The 27,229-nt window shown below is 37.7% G+C and overlaps 1 pseudogene; it reads left to right on the top strand.

Moving 5' to 3' along the window:
- The first annotated feature begins 308 nt into the window (after positions 1-308).
- On the top strand, positions 309-27,000 carry LOC123853216 (steroid hormone receptor ERR1-like; annotated as a pseudogene).
- Positions 27,001-27,229: the final 229 nt, after the last annotated feature.

A 27,229-nucleotide genomic window follows, 5' to 3' on the forward strand; every position in this document is an offset into this window, starting at 1 on the left:
TACAAATAAAAAAGGGGTAATGTTTAGAAACTGACATTATTTCCCATATGAAATCAGAACTTAGTTGAACTCATTACTATTCAAAGATACCTGAAGTAATGTAACATGTTATATTTTTAATTATTGAATTTCTATATTTCATAAAGATATAGACCATGCATTCTTCTAGAGAGAATATAAGACAAAACTTTTCTGGTAGTTTACTTGGTAGTACATATCAACATGGTCTAATAAAAAGTATACTACCACATACTTATTAGAATGGCCCCAAATCTGGAACACTGGCAACACCAAATGCTGGCGAAGATATGGAGCAACAGAAACTCTCATTCATTGCTGGCAGGAATGCAAAATGGTACAGTCCCTTTGGAAAACAGTTAGGTAGTTTCTTACATACTCAACATACATTTACCACAATCCAGCAATCATGATTCTTGGTTTTTACTCAACGGAGTTGAAGGCTTATATCCATATGAAAACCTGCACATGGATTTTATAGCAGCTTTATTTATAATTCCCAAAAGCTGGAAGCAACCAAGATATCCTTCAGTGGGTGAACGGATAAACAAACTGTACATCCAGACAGTGGACTATTACTCAGTGCTGAAAAGGAAAGCACTACCAAGGTATGAAAAGCTGTGGAGGATGAACTCAAAGGGTTACAAGCAGGTATCTGCAAAGTTAACTGAGATAGCATCAACTCCCAGAAAACAAAAAATCCTAGTAATATTGTTGATTAAATTAACATAATTAAAAGGAATGCTGTGAAGATCGGATTAAGAGGTGTGCAGCTAAGAAAAAGTTGAGGAAAGGAAATAACACTTGTACAGAATTGAAAGTGTTCCTGGGGTACCTGGGTAGCTCAGTTGGTTAAATGACTGACTCTTGGTTTCAGCTCAGGTCATGATCTCAAGGTCCTGAGATTGAAGTCCACATCGGGCTCTGCATTCAGTGGGGAGTCTGCTTCTATCTTTCCCTCTCCCTCTGCCCCTCCTATCAATTACAGGTGCACATGCTCTCTCTCTCTCTCAAATAAATAAATAAAATCTAAAAAAAAAAAAAAAAGAATTGAAAGTGTTCCTGTAAAATTAATTAAAATTGGAAATTATAATTTTCTATCTGTTCCATCTGCAAGAATTTTCTCTCTGCAAGAGTTATATTTCAAACTGATGTACATTTATTTCATTTACAGCTTCTAAATTTAAAAATGACTAAATGATAGAGGTATACATAACTTGTTACTATACACGAATATGTGTTCAGTATTTTTTATGCACTCAGAGTGGGTTTCTGAATAACTTCCTGCATTTTCTGCAATTAGTGGAAACTTAGGTTTAATGTCTCAAATAGCCACATTTGTTTATTCAACATGAAGTTCCCTGACCATATAATTTACCTTGAACATGGGCAGGGAAGAGTTAGCAGTGGGTTTGTAAGGTGCCCCCTGATTCTTCAGATTTATCTGTGGCCTGTGGCCTTCTTGCCCCTCATCAGATGTCCTAGAAACATGCTATTGGAAATGACTTGCTGGAATAAAACTCTGAAGATTGTAGGCACTGCTCTGTACTTAGCTTTTATGTAGGAAGATATTCTTGTCCACTCTAGATTGGTTATTAGAAACCAAATTTGAAATTTATGGATTTATGGGATATAACTGTCAGGAGTGGACATAAATCACGTAGAATTTGTAGCTATGTAACTACCAAGTTATAAAAACAGAAATACTTTAAATTTAAATGATTTTCTTGTACCAATCTCTACTACATGCATTTTTATCTCATCACTCTAAAGGAAGGGACTTTACGCAGCTACAAATGGAAGAGTCAGGGTATAATTTTTCACTATTCCTTAGCATTGTTAGTAAATTTTTTTGTTGGGTGAGACCTGTAATTCCACGTGAATCTGCCTGACATTATAGCCATTCATAGTAGTGCAAAAAATGCATATTTTTGAATGCTAATCTAGGATTGTCACCTAAGGAAAGGTGTATATAGTATATATTATATATTTAATATAAAATATATATCAGTATAACATACAAAATATAAGTGATAAGTATAATTATAATGTATAATTTATATTAAATATAAAAATATATTAAATATATAATATACTTATACATTATATGATATATAACTTGATTTCTAGAAGCATGAGGTTTACATTTTTAATGTGCTATAATTTTATGACGGGTAGTATCATGTCTTATTTTTCATCAAGAATAGTCTTTTTTGGCAATTGGGAAAAGGAAATTAAGCATCTTTTTGTTGTTGTTTTTTTCCCCTACTTTGGTCTAGATATTCTTGATTCTTTCTTTGTTTGGAGCCTACTCCTAAGCACACTATTTCTTAGTAATGAGTAGCAGTCTATACATATTTAGCTCCAGTTACTAAGCTTACAGCATCCCATTATATGCTATTAAATGGTCGGTCAGCATTTCAGATGCAACAATAATCACATATCAGTAGGAAACATGAAAATACTGTTTTGCAAAGGAGAATAATAATGACATTTTCCAGCTGTGCAGCACTTTCCTGTAAATTATTGAGTTTTATTTTACTTTTTAATATTCCTGAATTAAACATTGTCATATAAACAAATAGCAGCTAATCTTTAGCAATAATAAACACAAAGAAGGAAGAGTTTTTCGAATTCATCTAGTAAGAAAGTGTAAGTGGTTCTATTTAAGGAGGTAATTATTTCCTTAGATTCAAGGGTCTATAATAGATTAAAAATATATTTACTTATCTGTCAAGCTCTTTTAGCCATTCCTCTTAGCAAATAAAGATAGTAAAACAGGTTTCAGCCAAAGTATGTAGATTTACTTTTAAGAAGTTAAAACTATATTCTATCTATGAGGAAAAATTGAAAAAACTGTTTTCAATTAGGTATAGAGTACAGTGGTAGGATATAAATTTGTGCTATTAGTCTGTGAACAGAGAAATGTCTTGATCTATATTACCAAACTCTTTTTCTTTTATATTTATATGCTTATAATTTATATATATATGTATATATATATATACATACACATACATACATATATATATGTATATATAGACACACACATACATATATATACACTTATATGCATCAGGAGAAATGGGTCCATCAAGAAGTACTTGCTTTTTTTGAAGGACAGGAACATGGTGGTGGTATGGGGCAGTCTGGTTGAAGGGATGTATGTGTTACCTAAAGTTGGCCCATTGTTCTTCAGATTTCATTGTTCAGATGATATTTTGTTAGAATCAGATTTATACCATTTATTACCATAATTGAAAATATGTGCCAAGCATAATCAAGTAATAGCAGAAGATGGATTAGTAACACCATAATTTATCACTCTCTATATCCAGGCAGAAGAAAAAGAGGAATCATGTGAATCTCCTATTTTGTGACCAGGAGTAGAGCTCCAGAGATATTACCATATGCACCTATTTTGTCCATGCTATCTCAATAAAAATGCATCCTGTTTGTTTGAAATTTATAAGGAAACTAAGAGTCATGTAAATTAGTCCCAGATAGCTCAAGTTAACTCAGAAACCATTATACTACAATATGAATATATTTATACCTATATTTTGATAATGATTTCAGTAGATTTAAGGTTGTCTCTAAGATTGCAATAGACCAGATGCAATTGATACTCTGTGGTTTTAAGGTTTATTCTGTACAGAACAGGATTACTAATATCTGGTTTCATGCTCAAATTAAGGTTTTGGAATAGGCTCTTGAAAGAGTATTGTTGCTATGCCAATTTATCAAAGGATAGTTTGACAAAGGAAACTATATTATAGTTAACTCAGAGATCATCAGAATTTAAGAAATACTAATTTTACAAAAAATAATTTTGAAATACAGGACTACTAAACTAAAATGATTTTTTCATAATGTAACAATTACCTATTTATGTGGTTATTTAAAACATTCATGTTTTCTTTCTCTATACTCAAGTATGTTAATGTCTTCAAGGATGTACTCCATGATAAGATAAATAGTACTTTTGCTTTCCTTTCATTCTTCCCATTTATGTATGGTTTCCATTTTTCTGTTTTTAATTAAAAATATTTGATCATTTTTATCTTCATTAACTTAGAGTGCCAAGTCCTTTAGAAATTTTACAGATCTTTACTGCTAAGATCCATGGGGAGGGGATTAAAAGGACAAAAGAGCAGAATGCACATCCTTTTTTTTTTTTTTTTTTTACTTTTGGCTGAGAAAGTCATACATATGTAGAAAATTTTGATTTTAAGGATAAGAAGAGCCAGATTTGTGTATATTATGAAAAAAAGAGGAAAAACAAAGAGTTCCCTGTATTTTCACTACTAAGGATATAGTAGAGACTTTAAATCAAGCAAAATCTCAGTTAAGCAGGTTTTCCAGAAGAAAAATCAGAAATGAGAAGGAGTAGCAATACCTATGACAAGCATCTCTGTGAGATATATATGACCATTTTCTTAATGTCTTGTTTTCTTTTTTGTTGTTGTTTTCAATATTTTATAAAATGTTAATATGTAGTTATTTTATAATTTATATTTAAGAAATTCCATTTCTAGGGGCACCTTGGTGCCTCAGTTGGTCAAGCCTCCAGCTCTTGATTTTGGCTCAGGTCATGATCTCAAGTGTCGTGATATGGAGCCGAGAGTTGGGCTCCACACTCAGTGGGGAGTCTGCTTGAGATTCTCTTTCTCCTTCTCCCTCTGCCCCTCACCCACCTGCATTCTCTCATAAATCTTAAAAAAAAGGAGGAAAAATAAATTCCATTTCTGTTATCCTTGGTATGTTCTACAATCAAAGTATATTGTTTTTCTTTCTGTTGACTTTCACACACTGTAGGCCTATTTCCTAGGTGTTTCCTGATGATCAACTAGGAATTCATATTGATATTCTCCTACTGTGTGGTAACCCTGGAGGAATAAATAGAGGACGTTTCCATCCATCAAGGATTTGTGATTGCCCGTAGCCCAAGGCAGAAGTTGATACCAACATAGGTAAATTCATACTTCATGATAAGTAGGACCCCCTTGCTATCCCATCATTAAATGTACAAAGCCCCCTTCATCATCAAGCATCCCTTTTCTCCTATTAAAATAGGCAACTATTCTCAATTCTTCTGGTCAGAGCTCGTTTCATTCAGAACCCTTCATTGTCCTGTTTACATATTGTTATTCTATCTATGTCTTATAACATCAAACTTTTTCTCTCTTTTGGATCATTTCTCCAGCCACTATCTATCAAACCATAATCTTTCTGGAGTCTTACTTATTTAAAAGAAAGTGAAATAAAATCAATCTCAACAATAAATTCTTCTCACTTGATCTTAGCCAAAAAGCTGAGAAGCTCAACAATAAATTATTCTCAAGATGATGTTGTTTACTTTCTGTCATTCTATTATTTCTGCTCACCATAATGCAAATTTATTACAATTGTTTGATATCTACTCATTTCAATTTGCTCATTACTCATTCAGTCTTATATTTCTCAGCTTCCTATACATTAGGGAAGACCATGTAAATAACTGGACCAATGACATGCAAACAAGAATGATATGACATCTCTGTAAAGACCAGACTACCATCCATTGACTTTCTGTTTTTCTTTTCTTGAAGCCTGAGAAATAGCAATGACTCAAATCCCTCTAGTAGCCACAAGTTGAGGTTGTCAACATGTACGCTACCTGCCCTGGAACACTCATCTCTGCTATTATAACGAGTGGTTCAGTTTTCATGGAATTGATAGAGGGGTTTGTGCATGGCTTGTATAAATTCAAATTTCTCATCAAAAGCTCAAAGTTTATATTCAGTTTGCAGACAATTAATAATAACTGCTTAATTGGTTTTTAAATACAAATCTACCAATGTATTGATTGATTCACAATGTGAAATGTAAATGTTCAGTGCAAAGATGTTAAAAAGTTTTCTTTTTTATTGATGGTTATAGAGAAGAATACATTACATATGTTTTTATACTGACAGGAAGATTTTATTTTCCCCAGTTTTCTAAACACTTTATAAAATATCTCTGTGACAGTTAAGATTTGTTTCTTCAACAGTCATAAAACTGTATCTCCCCCGAGAAACTACTTAAATGATTTGGCAAATTCAGATTCTGTTTTAGTTTCACTTATATATGAATTCCTTGAACAAGTGAAATTTTATTGTATCCTTAAACTAGTAGAGTTCCTTAGGAGATACACAAATAGAATAATAGATGTTTTTAAGAAGATAGGTCATATATTAAGATTATCTAATTTGTGTACATTTTTATGCCTTTACATGTGGATAATGTACATTTATTGAATATTTTACTAAATCTTAGCCACTATGCTATACTTAAGATTTATAATTATGGGAGTGCCTGGGTGGCTCAGTCGGTTGGTTAAGCGTTTGATTCTTGATTTTGGCTCAGGTAATGATCTCAGGGTCATGAGATTAAACCCCACATCAGGCTCTGTGCTGGGCATGAAGCCTGCTTAAGATTCTCTCTCCCTCTCTCTCTTCCCCCACTGCACATGCCCTGCTTAAGATTCTCTCTCCCTCTCTCTCTCCCCACCACTGCACATGCCCACGCAGTCTCTGTGTCAAAAAAAAATTATGAAAGAGATATGGTCCCGATTTATGTGGATTCTGAAAATCAGGGGTCACAACTTGTTATTGTTATTTGTATATTTAGTTTATTCATATTGCCCAGATTGGGTTCCTTCATTCACTTTTATTTCTTTCACGAATCTTCCTGAAATATTCTATAAGGCTGGAGGAGTAACTAGAATAAAGAAATTTAAGGGCCGTTATTTATGTTAAAAATGACAGTAATCAGGGGGCGCCTGGGTGGCTCAATTTGTTAAGTGTCCAACTCTTCATTTTAGCTCAGGTCTTAATCTCATGATTGTAAGTTCAAGCCCCACATTGGGCTCCACCCTGGGCGTAGAGCTTACTTTAAAAAAATGACAATAATCATTTTAAAGTAACTGAGATGATACAGTGAAGAGTGAACTAGTGAAGGGCATGATCAGATTTGTGCTAAAAGAAAAATCTACACTAGTTTAATGTGTAGAAAGGATTTGGAAATAGCAAAAAGTGGATGTGTTATGACCAAATAAACTATTGTAGTAATGGAGATAGAAGGGATTGGATGAGCTAAGAAAAAGGGGATAATGATGGAGAAAATATTTAATTGGGATGCATTTAGCAGTAAAATTTGCAGGACATTAGGGTAATTGCATATAAGAGAGAAAAAAGTAAAATATCAAGGAAGACTCCATTTCTTGTTTGTGCAATTGGATATAGGCCTCTCCCATGCATTCAAATAGGGAAATCTCTCTAACGTAGGGAACAATCACAAGTTTGGTTTAGACATGTTTAATGTGAATTGTCTATGAGTTATCTAAGTGAAGATTCAAGTTAATAGCTAGAAACATGAATTTGTTTTGAAGATGAAAAGTTATGTTAAAGAGTCAAATGTAGGTGTTGTCAACATCTCTATGTTGTGATCAAAAGCATGTGTGTGCAAAATATTACATAGAGAGGATGCGGGGAGCAAAAAAGGTGAGATGTCAGATTTAATTCAAGTATAAAATTTAGGGAATGGGTGAGAAGAAAGATCCTAAGGGAGACAGAGAGAAGTTGGCATAGCAGAAAGAGACCAAGAGAGCATAGCTTCAAAGAAGCCAAGGAGAGACCTCTCGAGGGAGAGGGTGTGATAAGTAGTGTGAAATGCTGAGATAGCAAATTTCAGGGACTGACATATGATATTAAAAGCAGGTGCACAGAGGTCATTAAAGATCTTATGAAAAAGATATTTTCAAAATGATGTGTTTACTAGATGGGGAAGGATTAAGGAATGAATGGCAAGTTTGGGAGTAAAAACAGCTTCATCAGCTCTATTTAGAAATCTGCCTATCAAATAGTGTAAAGAAAGATAAAGTAGATGAATATAAGATACCGAGTATGGAGAAAGAATTTATTTTTCCAAGATGGCAGGGATTTAAACATTTAAAAGCCACAGGGTGAAGATGAATGTAATTATTCATTCATTTAATCAGTAATTACGGATCACCTACTATATTCCAAGCAATATTCTAGGCATCTAGGATACTTCAGTAAACAAACAGACACTTCCGCCACCATGAGGCTTATCATCCAGGAGGAGAGAAATAGCAATGAAGTGGATAATCAGTAATATAATTTCTCAAAATGGTGGAGGATGTTTGTTTCTGAAACATAAGTAACAACAACAAAAAAATGTCTTTAGAGAGTAAGAACACACTTATTAATACTGTAATAGGAGTGGAAGAGAAAAGGATACATGCAGATACAAGTGGGCTGAAGGACTATAGATCAGTTATGCTGACATATATTTCTATGTTAAAGAACAAGATGGTGGGGGTGGGGGAGGTGTTCTGAGTAGTGCAGTGAGCCACCAGCCTTCAACTGTTGGACCTTTGAGATCTATGGCTGTATTCCCACAAAGGCCACACATTCCCTGTGCTGTCCCCAGTTAATGACTGACCAGAGGAGAATGGTAAACCTGAGCCCTTTCCAGCCATGAAGGAAAATGGACAATAGGCAATTTTTCAATGGGCAATTTTCATCCATGCGTTCCCCATTGGTCTGGTCAGCGTTAACATAGTAATAAGGATGATGGGGGCCCAAGACAATAGAGACCATGTGGTGGGGTTTAACTGCCAGAAGCCAATGGCCCATAATTACTTGCAACATGTAGCAAGGTCAGAAAAGCAGCCAAGGGACATGGCCCACTAAGAGTCGTGGAGATGGTTCATAGGATATGGCATTATTAGAGGCAGCGAGTAGAGATGCTACTTAACATCTATAATCAAATTAAGGCAAGAATGGAGGAGACTTCAGGTGGTCACCTTATCAAGAAGTCATGCTCCATTGTTCAATTTATGAATCATGAGCCAGTTTTCAGATGTGGAACCCCTCTGTTCCCCCCCAAAACGATCTTGTAAAAATCACAGTAAGTAAAGATTCACAGTACTGTAAAGATTCTCTGTCTATTAGTGTCAAGTAGTATGCTTATTTCAGGTAAAAAAAAAAAAAAAAGATGCTGGCCATATTTATACTTTTATCAATTTGCTCAGGGTGTAGTGATAAATACCAATGCGTAAGTGTATATTTAAAAGTGTGCCATCCTAGAATTCCAGTGTACGCAGAATTAGCCAAGAACACTTCACAAAGGGTTTGCCATTTGGTGTAGGTTTTAAAGGATAGTTACGAGTTCACTAACGAGATAGGAGGTGAGGTAAAATCTCTAGCAATAATGTGTGGGTGACATTTTGAATTTACAAATGGCTTATGGAGATCGTCTTATTTCTGGAAATATTATTTTAGTTTCAATAGGCCCCAGATACATTTTGAATGATAAGAAAAAAATATAGTATATTTTACGAATGCAGAAACTTTACAAGATTTTTGGGTTCTATCTCAGGTCTACTACTCTATTATATACATGATATCTCTTCAGCATACTTCTTTTTCAAAGTTAGTTGTTTGTTCTTGCCCAAGGGAATTGATGAAAAGTGCTATTTACGTGCAAAGGAAAGAACCAGCATTATGTAAAATATATTTTTCACAAACTATAAAAGGTAAACCAGATGACATAGTTTAACCATTAAAAAATAGTGTTCCTTCTTTCCATCACTGAGTTACAGGAGAAACCACTGTGTTGATTTTGTGCAGAATCTGAGGAAATATCACTGTACAGTGTTGTTAATACATCTTCAAATTCTCTGTTCTGCAAATGTTCAACTACTAACACAATCTAAGTAAAAGTAGGCCCTGTTGTCTTTTTCCACTGGTCATGCTTCAGTGCATTTCCAAATATATTTTTCTAACATGATAAATTTGAATTCTAGCTCCAATAAACCTTTGGAATATTCACTAACCAAAAACACCATAACAAAAGATGCTGCCCATATTCTCCTCTTTGGTAGGTCATAAGGACCTTGCATTTACATGTAGGATAGTCTCCAATTCTATTAAAGAATCTCTTGAAATAAAAGTAAGACAACATATATGAAAAACCAACTATTATATTTAACATAGAAGACAACTGTCTATAAAAATTTCACCAAAACAAAATGTAATAACATTTTGTTGATATTTTTATTTAAATTTTTACTTTATTCTATTTGTATATTTATGTTTAATTTATTTCTAATCTTAATTATAACTTATATTTACCACTAATAGCATAGGGCTGGAATATATATGAATATATACATATAAATATGTATATGTATGTGTATATATATGTGTACACACATATATATGCAGGTCTGGATGTTAAAATAAAAAGCTCATTGAAAACAATACAAAAAATAAATAACCAGAGTGACTTCTAAATATGATTTCTTTGTTTTCTTGATGTCAATATTAAAACGAGAAAGGTCCAGGCTTAGATGGATTTCACTGAAAAACATTCCGTGTCCTGAAAAGAAGTAAACTTCACTTTGGCAATAAATTCCAGAAAGGATTTATTACACACATCCTTATAAACAGGTAACTATGACACAACCCTGTTAAAATCCCAGTAAACTGTTTGTAGATATTGGCAACCTGAATCTAAAATGTCCATGGAAAGGCAAAAACCTAGAATAGACAGTACAAACATTAAAAGTGAACAAAGTTGGAGGGCTTATGCTATCTGATTCCAAGACTTATTATAAAACTACAGTAATCACACAGCATGGTATTGGCAAAAGAATAGTACACAGATCAATGAGACAGAACAGAGAGCCCAGAAATAAATCCACACAAATATAGTCAACTGCTTTTTGACAAAGCATACTCAATAGAGAAAGGATAGTCTTTTCAAAAAACAGTGTTAGAACAATTGGATATCCATATGCAAAAAAAGCCTAGTCACAGACCTCATATCTTCCACAAAAAGTGACTCAAAGCAGATCTATATCTAAGTGTAACATGTAAAATAATACCACTTCAAGGAGAAAATGTATGTGAACTTGGGATTGGTGATTCGTTTTTGGATACAATGCAAAAAGCATGCTACATGAAAGAAAAAGAATATTATTTGGAAGGTATTAAAGTTAAAAATCTCTGCTCTCTGAAAGACCCTCTTGAGAGAATGAAAAGATAAGGCACAGACTGGGAGAACTCTGTCAAAACACATCTGAAAAGTACTTGTACCAGAAACATACTAAGGACACTTAAAACTCAACAATAAACAACAAACAACCCAATTGAAAAAAGGGCCAAAGATCTCAACAGGAATTTCACCAGAGAAGATACACAGATGACAGAGAGTACATGAATAGATACTCGATTTCATTTGTCATGAGGGAAAGGCAAATGACCTCACCGAAGTACCACTACATACACATCAGAATGACCCAAATCCAAAAACTGACAGTACCACTTGACGGTGAGATGTAAAGGAACAGCAATTTTCACGCACTACTGGTAGGAATACAGACTGTTATGGGAACTTGGAAAGAATTTGGCAGTTCCATACTAAACTAACCCCAGCCATGGCATACCGTGTCCTAAGCACTCGGCCAACTGGTTTAAAAACATACGTCCACAAAAACCTATGTGCAAATGTTTATGATAGTTTCATCCATAATTGGCAAAAGCTGGAAGCAACCAAGATGTTCTTCGCGAGGTGAATGGGTGCAACACTCTTCAATAATACTGTATTGTTATTAACACTCTTCAGCAATAATAAGCAGTAAGTCAGTCTGAAAAGGCTGTGTGATTACATTTACAGGGCACTCTGCAAAAGGCAGAGTGAGAAACGAAAAATAAAATTGGATGTAACTTAAAGGGATCAATTTGTGAGGATCATACCTTAGAAGACAGCAGCATTGGAAACATAGTAACAACAAAAAAGTCTTGATTACAATGAGGAAAAATTACACTTTGAGGCTTAGAAATTGTCAGTTTAGGCAGACATCAGAAGAACGATTGGAAGAAGTACTAACATTTCCCTGAGATGTCCTACAGATATAAATAGATGCAAATAAGTCTTAATTGGATTCAGATAAAAGTTCCATAATGAGTCATGAAACATCTTTCTGGAAAGCTCCAGAGGTTAAGATGGTTCTTTCATTTCTTCTTTGTAAGGAGTCCCTCATGATCACTATGTGTCCTCTCTGTGGGAAGGTTGCCTGTCCACAGAAGGCGGTGGGCAAGGGCAAGAGAGAGACAGTGTGAGGAGCTTCTGTGTGCGCAGTCCCCACTTGTGTGACAGATGTCATACTCTTCCTTCTCTGTGCCCAGTCGTTCTCAACTCTGCTTTGGGTTTGGTTGTGTCATGGCTTGTTTTATTTCACATTTTGATTTAATTTGAAAGTCTTTTCATCAATCAAATATTTTAGACTCTTCTAATTTGTAAACATTGTACTGTGGTAGAATAATTTACTGTCCTTCTTTTAGTTGTCTTGACTTACTTTTCTCTCAAATGTTTACTTTTGTATTTTGGGGGGACATTTTAAACCTGTAAACTAAGAATTACCCTTGATAATTTTTTCCAGGTGTCTTCAAGCATTATTGTGATTTTTTGAATCCAGGAATAAAAAAAAAAAAATCATCTAGGCTTTCAAACATAAAAAGGATGGAGTAAAACAAGAAATTCACCTCAGATTTCTCTAAGATTTTAATAGACTTAAAAGATTCAAGGAAACATTTATGATCCAATAATTTGTTGCTCATTCAAAAAATCACATAAGGGAAAAGAAATCCAAGGGCATTACTGCACATGTTAAGGATTGTTAATATTTACCTACCGAAAATCACAAGCATATTTCTTCCAAAATGTTTTTTATTTTACCAGACTACAATGTCTTCTTAGGCAAAAATTGGAGGACTATTTTTTGGTCACTCTGTAATGTTCATTTGCTCTTTCTGGCTTTGCACTATTTCCATATATTCAAAAATACTATAGCTTTATCATAAGTGTTGAAATACTGTAAGTGGGCGCCTGGGTGGCTCAGTCGTTAAGCGTCTGCCTTCGGCTCAGGTCATGATCCCAGGGTCCTGGGATCGAGCCCCGCATGGGGCTCCCTGCTCAGCGGGAAGCCTGCTTCTCCCTCTCCCCCTCCCCCTGCTTGTGTTCCTGCTCTCACTGTCTCTCTCTCTGTCAAATAAATAAATAAAATCTTTAAAAAAAAAAAAAGAAATACTGTAAGTTTTCCAAATTTATTCTTCTTTCTCAAGATTGCTTATTTTTTTGGGATGAAGTTATTAATTTCCAAAAACCTTCTTTGGATTTTAAATGAAATTTCATCAGATCTACAAATCAATTTGGAAGACATCCTGTCAATTTGAACTATAGAACAGTGAGAACAGGCAAATGGTAACAAAAAGCAATACATGGATGGGTCTCACCAACCCAGTGTGGGATGAAGCCAATCAGATAGGAAAGAGTGCAAGCTCTCCATGTATATGAAGTTCAACAACAGGCAAAAGCTCATCTTTGGTGTTAAACATCAGAGTAGTGGTGACTTTGAGAAAGGGGAGCTTCTTGATTTCTGGTGGCAGCCCCACTAGTATTCATGTAAGACCTGCTTGTTTGTGATGATTTAATGGGATATTTAAATGTGTAAACTTTGAAAATAATAGTAATTTAAAGCATTGCCAAACAACCTTGATGACATAGAAAATGCTATTCAACAATAGCACCTTCTAGAGAATTTAGGTACAAAAGTAAGATGAAAAAACTCTTTTTCTTTTAGTGGGGTTTTGAAATGGATTTTTCAAAGAAAATCATTAAAAAAACCATACCATGTATTCTAAGGTATTGAAAATTATCTAAGGCCTTGGGACCACATATGTCTAATACAACGGGGAAGAATAACAGAAAATAAAATATGAAGATATTTTACTGTTCCTGGCTATCATCTTGTTTGGCTCAGGTTTGGGGCCTCTTGGACATCCCTGAGCTGGAGAGGAAATGATTTTTGCATGTTTCAAACACACTTGAGTAATGTAGATTCCAAACCTAGAAATGAGTTTAAACTCCCAAGGGTTTGAGTTCCATTTACAGTTGGCAAAATGTGCCTTTCAAAAAAAAAAAAAAAAAGGCACTATGGAAAAAAAAAGCAAATTCCTACTACCTGAGCTGTTGAAAAATGTGATAACTGCTCTTTTGAAAGATCTTGAGCCTACATAAACCACCTGCTGTGCCTCTCTTCAGCGCAATGAGAAATGGGGATAAAAGAACACAGAGGATCCGAGGAGTGATGAAGGCTTAAAACTCTGCAAATTGAAATCTGGATAAGAAGGAAGGGAGATAGTATCTGAGATAAAACATTTTGCTTTTATAAGGTCTAATTCCCAGTTCCAAATTACCTCCTAATTTATTTAAAAGTTCAAAATTATCCTCTCTGTCCTTGGTTGGTTAACAAGTTTAGGTAAGAGACACTATGTCTAAGAGAATGATAGACCCGTGAAAATAGATTTTAAAAACTTGAGAAGTGAAAAATGAATATTCTTCTGCTTTCAGGAATGATCACTTACCCCGGAACAAGTCTAGGAGATAATGCCGAAGACACCAGTGATGGGGTTTTGGAATATAAGTGAGGTTCCGTGGGGTGATATCTGGAGCCAACAACAAAGAAAGAATTCTTGAGACATCTTTGGTGCAAAATGGTGGCTTATTAAAGCACAGAGACAGGACCCATGTTACACCGGGGTTGTGAGGGGTAGCTGTTTATATACTTGAGAGTTAGGGGAGGTAAGGAAAAGGGAGATTTTCAAAAGGATTTTCATATGTTTCATATGTTAAAGAAGACTCCCAGGATCCTGGAGGCCTTGCCATTGTCAAGTTAAGGTTGTTTTCCCTCTAGCAAGGCATTAACATTAAGATAATTGGGAACTTCCTGGAGGAACATTACACTCTGTCCACTTCAGTTATCTGTCAATGGGCTGCAGGTCATAAAGACATTTAATTCTATCTACATTTCCTTCTGGAAGCTAGGTTATTGATAGAAATGCTTTGTTCTTGTAGGTTCTAAGACTCCTGTCTTGCAGGATTGTGATCTCTATAAATTAACTATTTGTTTTTCCTTTCCTTAGCTTTAGGGCAGCCAGGAGTGCCTGAGGAATGTCACATATATCCCATGGAGGGGAGGCATTGTGGGGTGTCAGCTTCTGCTTTATCATCAGCTTACCTTCTAGTCCCTCATCACCAGGATGACCAATTCATAACTTCTTGGACTCCAAAGACTAGCTTCTGGTGGGATAACAAACAGTTCTGATGCTCATCAGCCAGCATGATGACCAAAAATACTGGCTCTGGCCATGCTAAGTTGTATTAGTTAAAACATACAAGAAAAAAACATGTTATCAACTCTGAATACCCTTAGGCAGGGCTGATGTTCAACTGCAGTTCATTAGTATGGCCTCACCAATGGTTGATATTCACTGCTATTTTCAATTATTGAGTCTAATATTGATCCACTTATAAAACATTTTAAGTATTACTTTTGCTTCCTGGAATGTCCATTATCATAGTTATCTACTCCAGATTATAAATTCCTTCACTGGCAAAAGCCTTCCTTAAAAATGTAAGGTTACAACCATTGAGGAATCTCTCTAATACTTTGAAAAGACTCAAATTTAAATAATATATGAAGTGCTTCTAAAGGAAAAAAAAAAAAAAAAAAAACCTCACTGACTCCTGACTCCTATTATTTTTTCCTTAAAATGCTTTGTAAATATATATAAATGTAAAATTAGGAACAAATGCTTGTTCTTAAAACATTTATTCAAATACTGCTAAATGATATTTCCCAGTGTTTTCCCCTATATGCCTCTTTTGGCCCTTCAACTGTATAGTCTGCCCTGCAATTGATAGTCACCAGGGATCTTGCACAGAAAAGTGTCCTTGTTGGGCAGGACCCCCCCAGAGCCCAAGCCCACCAAAAGATAAGTTTTGCATAAAACAGAGCAGCTTACAAAAAGTTTTGATTGTGTGTTTGTGTTGTGTTTTCCTGTAGAATAGAGACTGTTCACAGTAAGAGATATATACAAGGGATTGGGTGGTAGGCATGTCTCTAGAACTTTAGAGACTCCCATTCAACATTTTGGAAACACTCCCAGAAAAGAGAATGACACCCAAATGGAATTTCTATGAAAAATGGCTTTTTCTAGGAAAAAAAACCCAAATGCATAGAGGATCACATCCTCCCCCATGTCTACTGCTGAGGCAATAAGGGCCTTTAGACCTGACCATAGTATCATTTCCACACTGAGATTTGTATATCCTTGTTGGTAGATTCTTTATTGGTAATAATCCCAAACTGGAAGTAATCCAAATGTCTGCCACTAAGTGAATGAATAATCAAAATGTGTATAGTCACACAATGAACAATAATCAATAGTACATCTTAGAATAAGATTTTAGAATATTATATTGGGCAGAAAACACATATAGTCAGAAATGCGTGGGTTTAAATCTAAATTCCACAATAAAAGAGCTGCATGACTTTGAACTAAGTATTTAAATTCCTTGAGGCGGTGCTTGGGAATCATCTGACTCTTGGTTTTGGCTCGAGTTGTGATCTTGGGGTGGTGGGATCGAGCCCCATGACGGGCTCCACACTCAGCGCAGAATCTGCTTGAGACTGTCTCTCCCTCTTCCTCTGCCCCTCCACCTTGCTCTTTCTCTATCTCTCTCTCAAATAAGTAAATAAATCTTTTAAATCAATCAATCAATCAATTCCTTGAGAATTGTTATTTTTCTCTGTTGATAAAAGTGGTATTATCTATTTCATGACTTTTTTTGTGAATTATATTAAATAGCATAACCATTAATTATATTAAGTAATAGCCATTTCTAAGTTCAAATATATTAACTAATGTGTAAATTAACACTGAATTATAATTTCTCTCTAAAATGATATATTATTTAAATAAAAGACTCAAGAGAATTTATAATGTGGCACAGTGGCTCATCTAATATCATGGGGCTTTTTGGTGGTTCCTTTTTATTCTGTTTTACATTTAATGAATAATGGAAAATTGAGTTGTAACCACAAAATCAGAAATTAGAATTTGTCAAATAAATGTGGTACTCAAATTATAAAAAAGCTTACCTTTTCTCACTTGAGGACATTAGTGATATTCTTAGTATCAAATATATATTCTTTATTTTTTCTAACTTAATTTACACATTCTATGTTTTTAATCTAGAAAGTATGGATATTTTTATTAAATAGAATGTCTTTGAAAGTAACATGAATAAAACTAAGTAAAGTGCTTTATAGAACAGAAATGAAATTTTTCCTTCTTTTTCTACACTATGTGAAAAACTATTAAAAATAGGATAGGGTATTTTATAGAAAAAAAGCAGGTGGTTTCCAGAACTCTACTTATTTCTGTCATTTGTTCTGTGAAGTATTGCTTTCAAATGGCTCATCAGACTTCAAAATGGATATAGAGAACCAGAGGGAAAAGAATGAAGGTGACGTTAACTTCTCATTTGCTGGTTAGGTAGAAGGACGCAATGTTGAATGAATTCGTATTTAAGCTGCCTTGTAGTTTGGTGCAACTGTTCTTGTTTAACTCTTTAGTAATATTGATTTGTAAGAAATTATAAAAATATCCTTTTGATAACGTCATCAATGGGAAATATGACATGTAATGGTCGTGCATTAAAATGAAAAAGTACTTATGATAATAAATATATTTAAGGTGTTAAATAATAAAAAAAAGATCCTATTACTTAGGATCTCTATAAACAGGAACGGAATCCTCAACAGTGCCTTCTGGGGTTTCTATTCTGTTCCTCTGGGCAATGACACCGTAATAACTTGGTTGCAGTGATGTTGTTTTGCCATAAAAATAGCAGTGGATTTTTTTCCCAGAGGTGATGTGGATATCACCCAGCTTCGGGACACAATTTACCTTCTGCCTACAGTTGTATTTTGTTAGTACTAGATTCGAAATAAAATGAAGCGCCAATTGGTGTAGTTAGTCTTGGATCATTTCAATAACCATGGTTACTGGGAAAACTCATTCAACCTCTTCAGGCTTTTTTTTTCCCCCTTGCCTATGTGAAATGAAATGATCTCTAAGATACCCCGTAGATCTAAAAATTCTGATTACATTATTCAGTTCCTCATGAAGCTGTTCTAAACAATGAAAACAATTACAACCTAAATGTACTAATAAACGTATAAAGAAATTAAATAAATATAATATAGGTATTGCTCTATATTCGTTATAGATTAGTCTTTAGTGACTTATAGACAATGTGAAACACAATAGCACTTCTCTTTACACCAATGCTCATTTAGGTGAAAATGGTACATAAGACTGATGTGCTAATTGCAAACATAAAAAAATTTAAACCTTTTTGATTCACGCTCAATAAGCAGTGACTAGAAAGAAAATTTTATGATACATGTTCTCAGGTTATGTATTCCTAGTTAGATCTTTGTGTATTTTAAAATATGGTGTCCTCGATATACAAAGGTTTCACCTCAATTATGCTATTTGGTTTGATTGGCCGACTGCTAGCAAATCCTTGGACACTCTTCATTAAAACTGTTGTCATAGCTTACTTCAATAAATATGTGATGTTACATTGCCCAAACTAATTTACTTGAATGATTTGGGTAAAAATGAGTTTAACTATGAAGATGAGATCTTTTTATTAAACAATGTCATAACTAGAACTTAATGCAATACCTTTTCTATTAATTTTGACAAGTTTTCTAAATGTCAGTTCATGGGCTTGCAACTATTGTTCCAACATCTTTGAGGACATTTTGTACTACTTTGCTCATTAAGCAGCTACCAAAAAAGTGATTTGACCTGGGTCAGACACTAATTGGGACTGCTGTCTGTCTTTGGATACATCTGCCTTTGGAACAGCCATAGCTATAGTAAAATATAGTGGGTTTTTTTTTCATCATATTTTTCCAGAAAAATTAATTGTCCCTTGGAATAAGCTAACAATGATATATGCTTATCAAATAAGTTTTATAACATGCAATTAATTTTATTTTTTATTTTAGTGGACTTATGTGTCTGGGTAGATTGTAATGTTGCTAAGGACTTTTCTTATATGTCATTGTATGGTGGCCATATACATAGTTGCCCCTGAAACAATAGGAGTCTGAACTACGCGGGTCCACTTATATACAGATTTCTTCGATACAGTACAGTACTGTAAATATACTTTCTCTTCCTTTAATTTTCTTAATAATGTTTTCTCTTCTCTAGCTTACTTTAAGAATACAGTGTATAATATATATATGTATAACATACAAAATATATATTAATTGGTTGTTTATCTTATCAGTAAGGGCAACAGTAGGCTGTTGGTAGTTAAGTTTTCAGGGAGTCAGAAGTTATATGTGGATTTTTGATCATGTCAGGGGTTGGTGCCCCTAATCCTCATGTTGTTCAAGGGTTGACTATAATATGGATGATGTAGCTTTTTCTTTTTTTCTTCTCTGTTTTTTTTTTTTTTTTTGACAGAATTGCCTCCATTGACTACCACACAAAAGAGTAATTCACAGATTTTAAAAACATATATTAAAATGTAATTACAAATTATTTTTTCTATGGTGTTTAATGATATTTTTGTTAACATTTAATAATTTGAATAATTTAGCTTTTTAAGGCAGTTTTATAAATGCTGTAACCAAACTTTTCTGAAGAGCTTCCCATAATCAGTCTGTTTTCCCCCCTGTTCACATATTCATTGAGGATTTATTATGAGGAATTAGCTCCCATGATTATGGAGGCTGAGAAGTCCCACAGCTGGCCTCCTGCAAACTGAGGACCCAGGAGAGCCGGTGGTGTAGTCCGGTCTGAGTCTGAGAATCAGGGGAGCTGATGGTGTACATCTCAGTTCAAGGGCAGGAAACCACTGTCCCAGCAGAGGCAGGCATGCAGGGGGCAAAATGAAGCCTTCTTCCTCTGCCTTTTTGTTTTATTCAGGCCCTGGGTGAGTTGGATGAAGCCCATCCACATGAGGGAAGTCAGTCTACTTTAGTAAGTCTGCTGATTCAAATGCTAATGTTTTCCAGAGATACCCTTGCACACACATCCAGAAATAATGTTTTACCAGCTATTTGGACACCCTTTGGTCCCGTGTAGTTGACATAGAAAATTAACCACCATGGTCATTTTTCTTCTAAATAAATAGTAGAACAGTATGTGCTCATGTTAACTATACGCTCTTTCTCTTTTTATTAAAAAAAAGAAAAGGAAACTTAGAGAAATGTTGAAAAAAATGAAACCATGAGCAGCTGTATACCTTTCACCCAGATACACCAATTGTTCATTTTTGATCCTTTTTCTTCATTTGCCTGATTTAGTTTTAATTAATTGATTGGTTGGTTTTTTTGTTGCCACTGAATGATGTGAAACATTATCAGGCTTTACTCCAAGTATACATGTTGGACCTCCTTGACGATTGATCGCTTTGGGCTATTTTCCCGTGTGGTTCCAAGCGAGCCCACCAGGCACGTTGGCGGCTACATTCACAGCTTACATGCAGACATACACCTTTGTGTCTCCAGCTAAAACCTATCCACCAGGCTTCAAATCTATGGGCTGTTCCCACCAAGCTCAACACATCCAAGATGGCATCTGTGCAATGCTCCACAGCCTGGTCTATCCTGTCTTCCTTCACTCGGTTCTCTCACGTGTGTTCATCCTGTCACATCAGTTTTCTCTCCCCAAATCCAGTCTACCGTTGAGTCTTGTTGAGTTTACTTTATAAAAGTTTGTCTTTTTAGTATCGCTCAACTTTCCGGGAAAGTTGATTCGCCTCAAGGAATGGAATGATGCTTCATTGCAGAGATGAAGCCCCATGAGTCTGACATCACCACGCTGACCTCTGCCTCAAAGCAAGCCCCCGGCAGTGTAGGCTGCTGATAGGTCTGTATCTTCTGGTGGCTGCTGACCCGGTTGCATGGGGAGATGGTGTCTGAGTAGTGCATGGATGACAGGAAACCAGAAGATGGTAACTTAGCTGCCTTCTTTTTCCCCCATGTGGCTTTAACTCCCCTGGAATTTTATTTTATTTATTTTATTTTTATTTTTATTTTTTAAAGATTTTATTTATTTATTTGAGAGAGAGAATGAGAGGGAAGGGGGTCAGAGGGAGAAGCAGACCCCCCGCTGAGCAGGGAGCCCAAAGCGGGACTCGATCCCGGGACTCCAGGATCATGACCTGAGCCGAAGGCAGTCACTCAGCCGACTGAGCCACCCAGGCGCCCTCCCCTGGAGTTTTAAAATACACTGTGGATCACCTTTTAAAGCTCCTCAGGAAGCCAGATCTCATGGACAGCTTTTAGTCCACGTTGGGACGTGGTGAAGAGTCAGGGTGTGTCGGTCACTGGCCTGAACGTCAACTGGTCAGGGGAGGCCTGTCACCACAGAGCAGGTGACCAGCAGCTGTTATCCATACTTCTGTTTCAAATGCTCTTTTCAAATTGCAGGTCTGATTATGACAAAATCTCTGATGTAATACCCATTGCTCTTTGACTGAAAATTTAAATATCAGTGCAGCTTGCACTGGCCGACAGGTGCCATGCCCTACCCACTGCTTGCTCGTACATGGCCAGTCTGCCCTCCTTATGCCCCGTGGACCGTTTCCCAGTCCTTGAGTTGCGTGTCATCTGTTTCTTCCTGAAACAGTTCACTTTCTATTTGCCTGGTTACCTCCTGCTCTTCTTCCTACCCATCATCACTTTCTCAGAGAAATTTCGCCCCAAACTTTCTTGCCTTGAGTCCAAATTATCTCATTATATGGTCTCATGACACAGCATAGCCATCTAGGATATTATTTTTAGAGTTTAAATTTTATATTTATTTGTCACATTCCCTTACTGGCTGTTTTCTTCCCTAATATATATTCATAGCTAAGAAGCCAAATGCACCTATTAAGTCCTCTGTTTAATTCAACATGGTTTCACCACTGCCCAGCATAGTGCTAGAATTGAGCGTTCTCGAATGAATAACTAAAATTCTCAATTTCGAGATAAAACATTTGACTACTTCCTGGGGAAACAATCCTAGGAGCAAATATCTTCCTCATAACTACTTATCTAAACCACCAAATAAATAAATAAAATATGTTTTATATGATTTTGCTTGATTTTTCAGATGCCACAAGGAGCAAATAATATCGGGATCTAAGTGTGTCAATAATTAAGCCACTGAAGTAATTCCAGGAATCCCAGCTATTGGTTTAGAGCAGGATAAGCAATATATTTTGATTTCCTCTCCTTCAGAGTGAATGTATCCAGCTAAGGATTTTAACTGAAGCTGGTGGTTGGTCAGAAAACATAAAATAAGAGTGTTCTTTTCCTTTGACTTCAGAAAGAAAATATCAGACCACAGAGGTGATTTTTAATGAAACTATTGTAAAGAATTGGTTGCTGCCATTGATTTTTCCTAGCAAAATACCAAAATATGAGTTGGTATAATTAGAAGCAATTGTGCTGTATTGTATTCCCCATAAGAGCTTTTTCTCCGTCTAAATAGAAATTGAGTCTCAACAAGAAAATAATCTTTGAGCAAATCATATTTGGAAATATATTCAAAAGAATAAAACTGATAATGTTTTAGACTTAATATAGTTCATCTTGCTTTTGAGTACTATTTTATATACCTTTTCATATAGCTATATTTTCTCCCCCCAAATTGACATTTAACTCACTTGAAATAACAATATATTGAAAAATAAACCTTTTTTTAAAAAGTGTGCTTCCTTCAGACAACTCTAAACATTTGGAAAAATTCATGACTATTCTCTGAAACAAATACAATAAAGAATAAATGTGTTAACTGCATTTCATATGGTTAAAGATTATGTGTTTGGAATTCATATTTAGCTTTTGCTAGACTCAGAATCAGGTTTTCTCTAGTTAGGAGAGGCATTTCTTGATTTCTTTCACTCACTTTCTTACTATCAAACTTAGACCACCGATGTACGAACATTTTAAAATACTCAGTTCTACGGGAAATGTTTCTGTATGAGCCAATGTTTGTCAAACTTGAAGTTAGTTATTTTGCAGAAATACCTTATTTTGTGAAGTAGGGCATTAACACTATAAATAGTACAGGAATTGTACTCTTTAAAATCAGGGTGACATGGGATATCCTTTCTCATTTTGTCTATCATAAATTTTATTAAATCAGAAGCAAAGAAGTATCCTGCTTTATTTAGTCTCATCTACTTTTTCTTAAACATATCGTATTTAGAAATGATAGGGAATCAGAATTATAATTTGTTGAGCTAGGATAGGAAGCATACCCACACAGAAAGAAGTTCCAGTGGATAGAATGCTCTGAGTGGCTCTGTTACCGTGGTTTTTCATACTGCGGGACCACCATGATCATCACTATGAGTGATATGCATATGAAAGTACGTTAGTGCTGTTAGTCCATATTATCAACATAGTCTTGCATTTATCTAAAGATGTTGTAAATAATGAAAACCTAAATGATGTTTATCCAACTAAATTTCCTATTTTTTCCAAATACAAATGTTTTTTGTATTATGGAAATCTTTTTATTAAAATATAATTTTAGTATACTTTCATTAATTGAAATGTTTTTCAGAGTACATTGTCATTAATAGACTTGTTTTTCCTGATTTTTTTCAGACCACCTGCTAGGGACTTCCAAATAGCTGTCCTTATGTAATACTCAATATTTAGAAGTAAAAATACATTTTTCCAACGATGTAAATTACATTTCTCTTCTTCATTGAGCTGATGGGTTAAGCTGCCTCCCATTTACCCGGCTTTACAGTAAAGTTAATACTTTGGAGGTCTTCAGGCCTCCTACCCATCAACATTGTTTAATTTGGCCTTTGGTATTAGTAATTATCAGTGGAGCAGAGAGCAGGGAATTTTGCCTCTGAGCGCCCATATTTTGGACTACAGTCATTAAAGTTTTCAAGTTTTCCCTGTATGCTGAATGCACATAGATGTCCACTTCCATTACTCGCTCTGAGCTCATGGCTCACTGGCACCTCTGCTGTCCTTGTGCTCAGGCCACGCAGGCCTCTTCACCTTTCTTGAAACCCCAGGCACCCTCACCTTGTAGGGTGTTCGCATTTGCTTCTCTTTCAGCCCCGAAGACCTAACCGTACCCACTCCAGCTCCACACAGCCCCATCCCCAAGGGCTTAGAGCATCTGCTGCAACGTCCCTGTTCCTGCTAGGTCCTCCCTTATTTGCATATTTAAAATTGCCGTGGTCATCACAAGACCTTATCCTCCTGTCCTCCTGAACATTCCTCCCTAATCCTGTTCTTCTCCGTGGAACATATCATTGTCACATCCACAGTACAATGCATTCCATGTATTTACTTTTTTAGTACTACATGTTTCCTCCCAACCATAACCATCTAAGGGCAGAGATTTTTTTTGCCTATTTTGTTAGCTCCTGGCTCCCCCAGACCTGAAGCAGTGACTGATAGCTGGCCCATGATAAATATATGCCTCCTGGATAAATGCGTTCGTTCAGCAGTACTGAAACTCATGATTTTGGCACCTAGTTAATAAGAAAAATCTAGTTAAAACAGAAGGACAGATGGTGAGTGTTATTGATTACACTGACCCGTGGGCCACGTAATGAGCTGGAATGCTGCTGAGAGGGTGTGCGGTCTAGCACAGTTTGTCCGGAAGACCGAAGTTACTGCTTTGTTTGGCTGAAATTGCTCTTCCGTTGTGGTCAAAAGAAGTGCAGTCAGTCCCTCAGCATGTGAGCACAGGACAGTCCACCTTTTCTTTCTGTCTCGCATCCTTCCCTGATTGAAGAATCATCAGAAACTCTTTAAATGTTAGCAATGCACAGCCATTCTAAAATGCGAGCACGCATGGCTTGTCCTCTTTTCCCCTTCTCCAGTCAGGATTCTGGTGCCTCCATTTCTATTGCTAAAAAGCTGTTCTAGTTGAGGCCTGTATCATATTTTGCCTGGATGGTTGCAATAGTTTACTTACATTTTACTGTCTATCAAGAAGAAAACACATTTCAAAATAGTATGTGAATATGTATTTTAAATAGTAGTATATTTATATAGTTATATCCATACGTTTTCTAATAATTCAGCGTTGTTACAGAATAATTCTATTTGGCCTCGTTATGTGATTTTTTTTTTTTTTTATTTGACAGAGAGATAGAGAGAGAGAACAAGTAGGCAGACAGGCAGGCAGAGGGAGAGGGAGAAGCAGGCTTCCCGCGGAGCAGGGAGCCCGATGCGGGGCTCGATCCCAGGACCCTGGGATCATGACCTGAGCTGAAGGCAGACGCTTAACGACTGAGCCACCCAGGCGCCCCCGTTATGTGATTATTTTAATATAGTTCTCCATGGTTTATTATACAGAAAGTGACTATACAACTGGCTAGTCCCTCATTAAAAATTATGTAAGAATAAATTACTCCTCCGGCGCCTGGGTGGCTCAGTCGGTTGAGCGACTGCCTTCGGCTCAGGTCACGGTCCCAGGGTCCTGGGATCGAGCCCCGCATCGGGCTCCCTGCTCGGCGGGAAGCCTGCTTCTCCCTCTCCCACTCCCCCTGCTCGTGTTCCCTCTCTCGCTGTCGCTCTCTCTGTCAAATAAATAAATAAAATCTTTAAAAAAAAAAAACATAAAATAAAATAAAATAAATTACTCCTTTTACCTTTTGTGTCCTAAGGCCGCCGGCGGCGCCGCCGAGGGAGGGGCGCGGCTCGGCCGGGCGCTGCGCCCCAAGGCGGCGGCGGAGGAGGGCCGTTCCCGGGCCCAGGCTCACCCCAGCGCTCCAGGCCGCTCGGCCCCACGCCTGCCGCCCGCCCTGCCGGAGCCCCAGGGGACCAGCGCCACGTCCAGCAGGTGGTGGGCACTGAGCCTCTCGACATCAGGGCGGAGCCAGCCAGCCCTGACAGCCCAAAGGGTTCCTCGGAGACCGAGCCCGAGCCCCCCGTGGCCCCGGCCCCTGGGCCAGCTTCCACCCGCTGCCTCCCAGGCCACAGGGCGGGGGGGGGGCTGGGCCTGGCCGGCAGGGCGGTGGGAAGCCGGTGCTCAGCTCCCCACCCCGAAGCCTCCGCCTGGTCTGCGGGGATGGCGTCCTGTGAGGCCTGCAAAGCCCGCTTCAAGAGGACCATCCAGGGGAGCATCGAGTGCAGCTGCCCCGCCGCCAGCGAGTGCGAGATCCGCAGGCGGAGACGCAAGGCCCGCCAGGCCTGTCGTTTCACCGAGAGCCGGCGGGTGGCCACGCTCAAGGAGCGAGTGCGTCTGGACCGAGTCCGAGGGGGGCGGCCTGAGGTGGACCCGCTGCCCTTCCCGGGCTCCTTCCCTGCTGGACCCCTGGCGGTAGCCGGAGGCCCTCGGAAACCCGTCCCTGTAAATGCACTGGTGTCCCACCTGCTGGTGGCTGAGCCTGAGAAGCTATATGCCATGCCCGACCCGGCGGGCCCTGGAGGACACCTCCCGGCTGTGGTTACCCTCCTGTGACCTCTTTGACCGAGAGATTGTGGTCACCATCAGCTGGGCCAAGAGCATCCCAGGCTTCCCGTCGCTGTCACTGTCTGACCAGATGTCAGTCCTGCAGAGCGTGTGGATGGAGGTCTTGGTGTTGGCTGTGGCCCAGCACTCACTGCCACTGCAGGATGAGCTGGCCTTCGCCGAGGACCTGGTCTTGGATGAAGAGGGGGCGCGCGCTGCCAGCTCGGGGGAGCTAGGGGCTGCATTGCAGCAGCTGGTGAAGCGACTGCGGGCCCTGAGGCTGGAGCGTGAGGGGTACGTCCTGCTGAAGGCCCTGCCCTGGCCAGTTCAGACTGTGCACCTTGAGGATGCCGAGGCTGTGGAGCGGCTGCGAGAAGCTCTACACGAGCTGAAGCAGGCCGGGCGGGCCCCTGAGGGGTGCTGAGCGGCGGCGGGCGGGCAGGCTGCTGCTCACACTACCGCTCCTTCCCCAGACAGCGGGCGAGATGCTGGCCCATTTCTATGGCGGGAAGCTGGAGGGCACAGGCTGTTCTTGGAGATGCTCGAGGCCATGATGGACTGAGGCAAGGGGTGGGCATGGGTGGGGGTGCTGGCAGGACCTGCCCAGTATGGTGTCAGCCCCAAGGGGGCAGAGCTGGGGTCTGGGCAGTGCCACAGCCTGCTGGCAGGGCCAGGGCAGTACTATCAGCCCCTGGGAGCAGGCCCTACGCACCCCCCTCCCTGCTCCCAGGGGGTCTTAGAAGCTGGGAATGTGTGCGCCCAGCCTCTGGGCCCAGTGCTGCCCCTTGCAA

The sequence above is a fragment of the Mirounga angustirostris genome, unplaced genomic scaffold, assembly GCF_029215605.1.
Source record: "Mirounga angustirostris isolate CCGP_5_RB_7025 unplaced genomic scaffold, mMirAng1.0.hap1 SCAF_14, whole genome shotgun sequence".
Classification (NCBI taxonomy): domain Eukaryota; kingdom Metazoa; phylum Chordata; class Mammalia; order Carnivora; family Phocidae; genus Mirounga; species Mirounga angustirostris.